We start from the raw sequence: 9,639 nt of genomic DNA, 5'->3' as shown, positions 1-9,639 counted from the left end.
AGCCACACATCACGCAGGTAAATGCCAAACGATGCCTCGCTTAGTGTAAGGAGCGTAAATATTGGACGATTGAACAGTGGAAGAACGTTGTGTGGAGTGACGAATCACAGTACACAATGTGGCGATCCGATGGTAGGGTGTGGGTATGGCGAATGCCCGGTGAACGCCATCTGTCAGCGTGTGTAGTGCCAACAGTAAAATTCGGAGGTGGTGGTGTTATGATGTGGTCGTGTTTTCCTTGGAGAGGGCTTGCATCCCTTGTTGTTTTGCGTGGCACTCTCACAGCGCAGGCCTACATTGATGTTTTAAGCACCTTCTTGCTTCCCACTGTTGAAGAGCAATTCGGAGATGGCGATTGCATCTTTCAACACGATCGAGCACCTGTTCATACTGCACGACCTGTGGCGGAGTGGTTACACGACCATAACATCCCTATAATGGGCTGGCCTGCACAGAGTCCTGACTTGAATCCTATAGAACACTTTTGGGATGTTTTGGAACGCCGGTTTCGTGCCTGGCCTCACCGACTTACATCGATACCTCTCCTCAGTTCAGTACTCCGTGAAGAATGGGCTGCCATTCCCCAAGAAATCTTCCAGCACCTGATTGAAAGTATACCTGCGAGATTGGAAGCTGTCATCAAGGCTGAGGGTGGGCCAACACTATATTGAATTCCAGCAGTACAGATGGAGGTCGCAACGAAGTTGTAAGTCATTTTCAACCAGGTGTCCGGATACTTTTGATCACATAGTGTATATGAGGGTTGGGCCATAGTTGTTTTTTTTATCGTTTCAATTTGATCTAGGGGAGGGGGAGGAGGAGATATAGTAAAAAAGTAAAACAAGAATGACTGCTTTTGTGACTTCATCGCTCTTGAACCACCTTACCGATCTCAATCAAATTTTCAACATACACGAATTTAGGGGCAGGGATTACTTTAGGCTGTTCACTTTGACGATTCAACGTACGGGAGGGGGAAGGGGAGGGAAATTTAAAAATGACCAAAAATGACCGATATTAGTGTTGAATCCATAGTTTTCGGGGTCGATGAGAGAAACAGTGACATTTCTGATGCTGTTTCAATCCAAGGTCAGCCCTGATTGTTGGGGAGGGGAGGGCACAACGTAGGGGAGGGGGATAATACTTTAAAATGATCGAAAACGACTAATATTAGTATCGAGCCCATAGTTTGAGGAGTAGCTGAGATTAACAGTGACAATTCTGATGCCGTGTGCCGCAGCATGGAGTAGGGGGAGGGAGAGCAATATATAATAATGATCGAAAATGACCAATATTATTGTTTAATCCATAGTTTTCGGGATCATTTAGATGAACAGTGACATTTCCGATCCGGTTTAAATCCGAAATCAGCCCCGCCACTTGGGGGAGGGCGAGAAAGATATATAAAAATGATCGAAAATGGACACTATCAGTGTCGAATTTATAGTTTTCTGCGTCGCATAGATGAACAGTGATACTTTCGATCCCGTTTAAATTCAAGTTCAACCCCGCAACTTGGGGGAGGGATTAACCCTTGTCCAGGCAAGATATTTTTGTAACGTAGACGGCAACTGGGTCCTTACCAACTCGATATGTTCATGACTTTAACTTCGACTAAAGATAGAAGAATTCAGAATTTTATGTCATCGAAATATTTATGGTTAATGAGAAATTCGAAGAAAAAAATGAAGCTACTGGGCCTGGGAGGCCCCGCTTGCCCGGATAAGGGTTAAGGGAAATACATAAAACTGATCAGAAATAACCCATATTAGCGTCTAATTCATAGTTTCCGGGGTCGCTGAGATAACCGGTGACACTTCCTATCCCGTTTAAAACCAAATTACGCTCCGCAACTTGGGAGAGGGGGAGATAATAAAATGATCCAAAATGACCAATATTAGTGTCAAATCCACAGTTTTCGGGGTAGCCGAGATGATCAATGACCTATCCGATGTCGTTTAAATCGGTACCATTAAAAACGAAAACAGCATATTTTACGGGTACTAAACACATAAGATACAGAGTTCTGCATTTAAATTTTAATTTCAACCCAGCGAAGCGGGTAATATATGCTAGTTTAAAATAAATATTGCTTGCTGGAAACAGACTTCATGATGATGGTAATTAAATTTACTAACTTGACCTATTTGAATACTACAATCATAAATAATGTTTAGGTAGCATTACTTTAAGGTCATATCGACAGCGCTAAAGTAAATGGTCAAACAAATCCCAGCATGAATTGCTTGATTGTTATCAAATACAAAAACTCAATTCTCGAACAGTAGCGAACACGTGTTTCATTTAGTTAGTTATCATAGTTTTGATACGAAAACTAGCCATGTCTTTGTCACAAACAAGTTCCTTATCATTAGGTGAAAATAAATGTTTCTATTTTTTTAAACAGATATAGAAGGAAAATCAAGAAATAGAGTTAAAAGACGTAGTTGGACTGAAATTACAAACTTATATATTGAGATTGAAGCTCGATATTGAATTCTATAAAAAACGATTACCATCTTTCCTCTGCAGGTTTTTTGCTTTATTTTTCACCAACATAATAGATTATCGTTTAACTTAAAAAACAGACAAAACGATACTGTATTTGTAGTATTTAGGCGTATCCTTTAACGAAAAACAAAACAGACAAAACTATACTGTATTTGTAGTATTTAGGCCATTCTGAGTGTGAGTGCCCTTTCTCTCCCTTTCGTTGTTCATGGTAGGGTAGCATGGTAGGGTGGTTTTTAAGATTTGTTCTTTCTGGAGAAAGAGGGGGAATGATGCTACTGCATGGGGCGGAAATTGCCTAGGGCCTGTCCTGTACAAAATGGAAATAATTTTGTGCATTTGGCCCCTGAAATTGTGCTGATTTTCTTAAAAGTTCTGGAGGATCCAGACTCTCGGACTAGCTCCGCCAATGCATCTCTGAACACAAGTAACTAATCAAAACCCCACACTGTAAAAAATCGTTGTGTTATTTCAAAGACATCACTATGTGTTAAGGCGATTGTGTTAAAATATAACACAAACAGGTGGTTACAACAACTCACTCTCCATTTGGAGTTGTGTGTCAAATGCCGGTAGTTGAAATGACACACAAGTGTAGAATCTTCGGTCTTGTTTTCTGCGTGATTCCCAAATATGTTGGGCATCTAAAGGCTTATGAATTGAAGCTACAGACAAACACAGTACAAAGAAATACTTAAACAAATCCAGGTATAGCAAAATTTCAACATGCAACCGCGCGATGTGTTTTCAATTGTTTTACATAATGTTTCTGAAGAAATATGTCAACAGCGAGAAACAACATCGTATTACTGTGTCACTTCTACACTGCACTGGGGCTCACCAGTCAAGACCGGGGACTGTGCTTCAAAAATGGCGCAAAACAAATAAAATCACCATTAAGAGGCTAACATATTATAAGGATATAGGTAAGAGTTTCCTATCATTCTTGAACAAGATATTGGTGAAGGTTGTGTTTCGCACCATCAAGAAATACATCACAATAAATGATGGTGAGAACGACAAAAAATTATGATTTTCTAAATGAAGTGTTCTGTTCTTTACTTTTCTTGTTTTAAAATTAGAATTTGTATCCTTCGTTCTGTTAACATTTTACTTGGCATTTCAAGAAAAGATGCGTTCGGAAACACCTGACGAAATTGACGAACTTGACGAATTAATCTGTTACAGTTATTTTCGTTCAGTTCGTTTGTTTCGTTATTTCCGAACGCGATGAATTGGTTGTCATGTTAACTATCTGTATTCAAAAGATGGCGAACCACCGTACGCGTAAGCATGCACACCACAAGCTTTTCCAACACGGAATAAGGGTTACAAACACCACACACGGAGTTATTTTAACTCCGAAATAGGTGTCGTAGTAACACCGAAGTGGAGTCGAACTAACACCAAAACCGGTGTTAGTGTGGTAGTCTTACCTTGAATTTTATTACAAGGTGTGTTGAATTAACACCAAAACGGTGTTACTTATATGACTTTGACCTTGAATTATGACATAGATGGTATGTTGAAGTAACACAAGGACTGTGTTATATTGATACTTGGCATGGTGTAATATTAACACAAAATAATTAACACACTGCACACCGTATTACTTTCTTCATGTTGGTGTAACACTCAACACTTTTCCCCACACTACCGACCCTGACATGGTGTCGAATCAACACCGAAAATACTAACACAGATCCGAATTTAACACCGCTCAACACCGGTTGTTTGTTGATAACATAACATACCGCGAGGTTTGTGTTGAATTAACACCGCATAATGGTAGTCATGCTGGAACCACTGCCCTATGTTAAAATTGAGTTGAATTAACACAACAAGTTTTTACCGTGCACATTGCACTAGGACTATTACCAAATGTTTAAAAATTTCGCTCCATCTAAATTGAATACGAGAGAATGGATTGATAATGATTGTTACACTGTTATAATACAATGACCATATGTGTACGCTGCTGTAATTGACTGTGAGAATTCTGAAAAAAATGTTACTTATAATCCTCATGACCTTTCGATTACAGTTACCCTTTCGAGTTGTATATGCATATACTGCGTGAAAACTAATTGTATTGAAACAAATTTTGAAATACGTGAAATCTAACTCAGGTCAATAACCGAAAAGTCCGTATCCATTCAATTTTAATTTAACAATTAAATTACTGACGACCCGCTCAGGAGAGTAATACTTCCGGAAGTACGTTTTTTCGCGCGCTAATCTAGCCAGCTGTTTTACGCGCTATCCTAGTCAGTTGTTTTAAGTTGGTCATAAAATCTATATCATTTAGTACAAGGGGAACAAAACAAGCCTTGCGGGGCTTCTAACCCGTTCCTACTACTACTACTACTTATCGTGCACAAAAGTAAGTAAATCACATTTTTGAGTATTATTTTCGTATTATTTTAATTTAAAAAGTGTTATAAAAATGTTTAAAAAAACTTTCCTCGGGCCGGGTTTGAACTCACGCCAAAAGAGATGATCGTTATTAGCATAACAGCGCTAGCCCACTTTTTTTTTTTTCCACTCGGCCACGAGGACTGACAATAACAATCGTCTGAATTGTGCTATTTGAATGCAACGTGGCAAGACATAGATAACGCCAACCAATCAGAACTGTGTTTTCCGTTCCTACTTCCGGGAGCATTACTCTCCTGAGCTAGTCCTAATTACTGCAATCAAGTAAAATAAACTTACAGTTTCCGAACTTTGTCAGCTTGCAAATGCTTCGTTGACAGTAACTGGTATTGACAACTCCGTCGCCTAACATTTGTATGATTATCACTTTCGAAATTTTGTCCAGAAGTCGAAAGAAACTTTTTAGAGACTTCAGTTCCTGTCATCTTCTTTCAAGTTTCGTACCTTTCTTTTCCGATAAAATGCTTACCTGGTTCTTTATCGTTGGCCATTATTATTACGTGAAATACAAAGTACTATTGTTAAGTGAAAACACACGTCATTATAAATAAATACAAAAAGAAAGAAACGAAAATGTTGAAGAATGACAAATTGACTAATAGACATTAATAAAGTGAGCATTAAGCTGTGGGCAGCGGTTGTGAGTTACTGATATTAGGAACTTAAGTTAAAACTTCCCTCAGAAGTGACCAAAAATTCCATTGTTCCGCTCGTTTTTTCTTGGCCCCCGTCTATGAATCAAGGGCATCAAAAGCCTAGTCGATAATGTGCATTTCATTTACGCTGACCTTTCTCAACCCTTAACTGTGTCATTGAATCGAAGCACTAAGGGGGGAACATTGTTTATGATAAGACGGAGCACCCTTAAAGACTGAGATAATGCAACCCAATCCACAAGCAACATGTGCAGTTGACTTCGTTTCGTTTGTTGATCCATTCCTATTTTAAACACGTATTTGGCAATCATATTCTCAAGCAAGGTCGCGGAGGGGTTGTTGGGAGAGGAATGAAGAGTCTGTTAGGCCTATATTTGTATTTTGTGCATATGATGGGATTGTGGAAAGAGTGCCACTGTCTTTAGTCGTACTGCCGCAGTGCTTAATATACATATATTGAAAACCTAGTAGGGATGCGCACGAGACAAGATTTTTGGCTGTCTCGTCTCGAAAATGTGCTGTGAAAGTGATGTCTCGATTGGAAAAATGTATATTTTTCTATTGGAAAAGCCGTGTCTCGACTCGAATTTTGTCAGGAAAATCCTGTCTCGACTCGTCTCGTGCACATCCCTAAAAGCTAATTTCTCTGCATTTTATTACATATTCGAAAAATCTCCCTTTTGCCCTCTTTAAAATTCTTTTCTAAATCTCCCTGCGCCGAGGGAAATTTTCCTGAAACTAGCATCGCTTGTGAGTGTGACATTGGCGCCAATTGATGTACCAGTCTATTTCAATTGTAAAGGAGTGTTTTACAGTAAACCACACAAAGATTCGACTTTATTGTTCTTTTGATGTATTTTATTTTTATCTCAGTCCGTACAATATTTATAAGAAAGTATTTGTAAAATTTTTCATCATAACATTTTCTGTAATAAATATTCACATTTAAAACACATTGATTTTCCAGTTTGGCGCCCTTCTCAGTTGGCGCCTCCTGAGAACACGTAGTTCGCAGGATTATAGATCCGGCCCTGGGAGGTGTATATATGATCGATATTAGTGTCGAAAGCCTCAGAACGTGTCAACTGTTCTAATCTCACGAATAAAGTGAGAATATGGTCACTAGAAACCTCATTTCCACTGAAACCTGATTAAGGTTTTAAAGGTGCCCTAAACGTTCTTTGAGATCTGAGTATTTAGGACATTTTACATTAATATACTGAACACTCAATGAAACGATACAGTTTTCACAATTCGGTGTATTAGCGTCCCGCATTAAATAAAGGAATGATATGAGATGTCCGATAGGCAAGCGTGTTACGATCATTCCATCTCAGCGCTTAGTAAGCGACAATGTCCACCAATTGTCGTAGATGGAGCTTATTTGCGTTCGGCTTACTCCTATCTGCTTGCCAGTGATAGCGCATCCGTTGGTGAAAGTGCTACTAAGATCAGAGCAAAGAGAAAGTGCTTCAATGCAACCTCTACCAATGCAGTGTTTTGCCTGCTGTGTCGTCTTGTAAGATAAGTTCTAGTACATTATCATCATAGGTATTCTGCCATTATTGGCAGGTCACTTGATACAACTGACAAGTAAACCTTACGTTTGGGTGAATCGAGTTGCTGACTGAGACACATATGAGAAAGTAGTACTAAATGTGGTCAGTATTTCAGTGAAGTTATAGGTGCGAAGCTCCAGGGGTTTAGGAGATACAGCCACCAGAACATCACATGGAAGTACAGAATAGTCTTCATACAGTTGGAGGTAAAAGCCCTGTAAGACCTCTTGTAACGACAAAAGGCGAATAACAAATATATGGGTACATATTAGGACTAGGGGGAAGTTATATAGGAAGGGTATACCTGACGGCGGCCATCTTGAAATCCGCCATTTTGAATTAAGGTTAAGTTTTTAAAATAGGAATAGGGTCATGTGATACATGATTTAAGACTCAAATTTAATCAGGAGAACAATGGTGACGTTAATTTTGATTTACGCGCAATTGGTAAAAAGTTACAGGGAAATTAAATATTGTTGCAGCATATGTATTAGTCCTTTACTCCATCTTGTAAAGTTTGTGTTAATGATAATAATTAAATAAAAAGCGGGTGGATAAATATTAGGTCTATGGTAAGACATGGCCTATTGCCTTGACGGCGGCCATGTTCAAATCCGCCATTTTGAATCACACAAAAGTTTTTACCAAAACGCATAACAGTGACACCTTATTAATAGCAAATTTTATCAAAAATCCAACGATATAACCATTTTTGCTTTATCATTAACCAGCACAAAATTAAATGGGAATAGAGTAATGCAATAGATGACTTCGGGCTAGAAGTTAATCAGAAATACAATGGTGGCGTTACAATGTTAGTTGTTTGATGAGCAAAAATGGTTATACCGTTGGATTTATGGTAAAATTAATAAGGTGTCAATATTATGCGTTTTGTTTAAAACTTTTGTCTAATTCAAAATGGCGGATTTGAACATGGCCGCCATCAAGGCAACTCTTACCATAGATCTAATATTTGTCCACCTGCTTTTTATTTAATTATTATCATTAACTCAAACTTTACAAGATGGAGTAAAGGACTAATACATATGCTGCAACAATATTTAATTTCCCTATAACTTTTTACCAATTGCGCGTAAATCAAAATTAACGTCACCATTGTTCTCCTGATTAAATTTGAGTCTTAAATCATGTATCACATGACCCTATTCCTATTTTAAAAACTTAACCTTAATTCAAAATGGCGGATTTCAAGATGGCCGCCGTCAGGTATACCCTTACTATATAACTTCCCCCTAGTCCTAATATGTACCCATATATTTGTTATTCGCCTTTTGTCGTTACAAGAGGTCTTACAGGGCTTTTACCTCCAACTGTATGAAGTCTATTCTGTACTTCCATGTGATGTTCTGGTAGCTGTATCTCCTAAACCCCTGGAGCTTCGCACCTATAACTTCACTGAAATACTGACCACATTTAGTACTACTTTCTCATATGTGTCTCAGTCAGCAACTCGATTCACCCAAACGTAAGGTTTACTTGTGAGAAGCTTCCATGCTCCACAGTCTTCGCTAACCTCTTCGTCTTCACGTATTATTTTTTTTTTGTTTTGATATTAATTGCAGTTTCCTTCGCCTCCTCCCTCTTTTTCCTGCCACCATACCCTCTAGCACGCCCCTCATGATACAGTTCTTTCTTAGCCAATGTCCCAACCAGTTTCTCTTCCTCTTCTTAATAATATTTAAAACCGTTCTTTTTCGCACACGCCATTTCTAACACCCTCTCATTTGTTTTCCGCTCGACCCAGCTATTTTTCTCCATTCTTCTTCACACCCACATTTCGAAAGCTTCCGGTCATTTTTAATCATTTTTGGGTACTAGCCATGTTTCTGGCCCATACAGTAAAATACCACACGCGAAGCATTTTACCAGTCTTTTTCTCAACTCTTTATTCAAGATCCCACAACCTAGTATTTTCTTTCTCCTGAAGGCTTCTTTCGTCATTTCTATCCTTGCTATTTTTCCACAGTACAAACATGTCTAAAATGAAACACATGAATTATACCGGCTACATTAAAAGGAACCTCTGTCAAAGTATTATAAACTTCAGAGAAGTTTACACTGTTTTAGATGAAGAGAATGGCAAGTGTAGAGCTGTTATTCTTCAGAGGGATCTATATTAGCGTGATACGTCTTAATGAGTTTTAGTCTCAAAAATCCTCTTTGCGGATTAGTGATGTAGCCAGCAAGTTGTTCTGGGAGTATCCATTAAGGTTTTCAGGAAGAGCAGACTCTTTACATACTAAAACCCAGCATTAATAAGTCGCCATACATACATAAATATTACAACATACACACCAGAGATGGAGTGGGTCAGTGGGTCAAGTTTTTTGAGTGGGTCAGTGGGTCGTGGGTCAACAACATGTGACCCACTGTGACCCACCACCCACCGTGACCCACTACGACCCACCACCCACCATGACCACTATGACCCACCACCCACCGTGACCCACTGTGAC

Source organism: Thermobia domestica, chromosome 1 (assembly GCF_964235325.1).
Source record: "Thermobia domestica chromosome 1, izTheDome1.hap1.1, whole genome shotgun sequence".
In the NCBI taxonomy this organism is placed as follows: domain Eukaryota; kingdom Metazoa; phylum Arthropoda; class Insecta; order Zygentoma; family Lepismatidae; genus Thermobia; species Thermobia domestica.
Note: the sequence above shows the minus strand (reverse complement) of the source record.